Source organism: Sinocyclocheilus rhinocerous, unplaced genomic scaffold (assembly GCF_001515625.1).
Source record: "Sinocyclocheilus rhinocerous isolate Xijiao unplaced genomic scaffold, SAMN03320098_v1.1 scaffold552, whole genome shotgun sequence".
Lineage (NCBI taxonomy): Eukaryota > Metazoa > Chordata > Actinopteri > Cypriniformes > Cyprinidae > Sinocyclocheilus > Sinocyclocheilus rhinocerous.
Window position 1 is genome coordinate 686,958 of NW_015625574.1, and position 2,235 is coordinate 689,192.

General features: G+C 35.0%; 1 long non-coding RNA gene across 1 annotated transcript; it reads left to right on the forward strand.

Moving 5' to 3' along the window:
• The first annotated feature begins 609 nt into the window (after positions 1-609).
• LOC107751255 (uncharacterized) lies at positions 610-1,982 on the forward strand. The gene is made up of 3 exons (XR_001641218.1): positions 610-675; positions 771-881; positions 1,197-1,982. It is a non-coding gene; the product is annotated as an uncharacterized LOC107751255 (long non-coding RNA).
• Positions 1,983-2,235: the final 253 nt, after the last annotated feature.

The following is a 2,235-nucleotide window of genomic DNA, read 5'->3' on the forward strand; positions in this document are numbered from 1 at the left end:
ATGTTTTAAAGAAGCTCAATGTCCCACTGTCCCTTTTTTGGCTTTTACAGCAGCTAGGGCCACCACAGAAATGTGTGATTTCCTAGGCTTCTTTTTCAGTGAAACCTGTCATATTAGAGGGATACTTTCTGTACCATCATTTGTATAGCGCTTTATACAATACTGATTGCGTCAAAACAGCTTTAACGTGTCAAACAGAAAATAAGTTTGTCAATAATACTGAATTTTTCCAGCTAAAGTCAGTTCATTGATGATTCAGTGATGTCATCATCCAGTTCAGCTGTCTGTGCAAACAGTCTGTGCAATAAATCACTTACAACATCGTTGATTTGCAATTACTAAGTAGCAGTGTTTTTAATCCACAGTTCTCGATGACTCACTTGAGGAATACCTGCTGAGCTTACCTAATGTTTTCTGAATGTAGGCCTCTTTGCTGCCATCAAATTACTGAGTATTTACTGCATTCAGAGTCTGTATACAAAGACGTCCTGCCAGCTGCAAACATAGAGCACACTGAGCCCACACACACTCCTAGACTAAACAACACGACTACCTCAGTGTTTGAAGGCTCAACGTCTGTTTTGTTGCTGTTATCTAGATCAGAACACTAGTGAACAGAGACAAGCCTGCAAGAAGCATGAACTTTACGTGAGCTTCCGTGACTTAGGATGGCAGGTAAACGCATGCAAGACATCAATCAATTACAAGACTGCACAGCGTGATTGCTTCACTCAACCAGAGAATTCATCTCTGTCTCTCTGTCATTTTAGGATTGGATTATTGCTCCAGAGGGCTATGCAGCCTTTTATTGTGATGGAGAATGTTCATTTCCACTCAATGCACATATGAATGCGACAAACCATGCGATTGTGCAGACCTTGGTAAGCCTCCTTTGCTTCATCATAGAGTATTTGTAAAAAAAAAGTATAGAAGCAGCTCCAAAAATGAGACCTAAAATGGACAGCAGTTTTGTATGATATATATATATATCAGATATATCATAGCAGATATGTATGTACTGTATTTATGTACATCAACTTTTGGTCCTAGTTCATGTATTTCATAGTAAAATTAATACATTTCATTGTTTAGTTTGAAAGATATTTTTGTTTGATAAACCATTTTTTGTTACTATGTCTCCATTTAAAGTCCACTCCCACATATCATACATTTCTCTTTTTTTTTTCTCGTCATAGGTCCATCTGATGTTTCCTGATAATGTGCCAAAGCCTTGCTGTGCACCGACCAAACTGAATGCCATATCAGTGCTGTATTTTGATGACAGCTCAAATGTAATTCTGAAGAAGTACAGGAATATGGTGGTGAGGTCCTGTGGATGTCATTGAGGACAGATGAGCTTCTGTGTCATATTGCTGGAATAACATATCAAAAGAAATAGTTTTTGACATTTGATGTACAGTATTATGTATATATTAGCTCATAATTCCTCTTATTTATTTGGCTTTGTTTTTTAATAACAATTTTTTATATGAGAGATGTAGATGAGTTACCACTCTTTACCACTGATCCATAGCTGATTGCTCTTTCTCTGAAAATATCTGAATAAGTTAGAGAGAGTTTTACAGGATCAAGTATAATTTCCTGTCTTTAGATTACGTCAAATTCATAAACAACCACTCCAAAACAGAACTGCTGCTATTTTACAAAATAAGTGTAAATGCCTTAAACTCTAAGTCACCTAAATACTTTTTTTTTATGTGGGGAAAAACAGCCATATTGGATTTTGCAAACAAATGTTTTTCTTTGTTACTGAAATTATTGTGGTGTTGTTGTAAAAGCACTGAGTCCTAGGACTATACATATTTCCTGAAATAGCCCAAGGTATTGCAGCCCACAATTACTGTTCCATATTAGTTTGCTTTAGATATCAGTGGGTGGATATGCAAAATTAAGTTTGATTTTTTTCTGCTTCAAGCAAATATTCTTCTTCCCTATATACACTTGTATTAGTACTCTGAGTACTATATATATATATTTTTTTTTTTTGTTGAAAATATTGCATTTATTATTTTAGAACAGTGTTTGTATGTCATTAAATATATTTTCAAATATATTTTCTGTGTCTGTCTCTACCAGTTGCCTCAACATCATGTTTGTTGCAGGTTTTGCGTAAATTTGCTAGAAAACTCTATTACTCCATTTTTTACTTTTTGTTAAGCTGGCAAATATTTGCATGCAAATAAATCTATGTTGACCTCATCTGATCACATGATA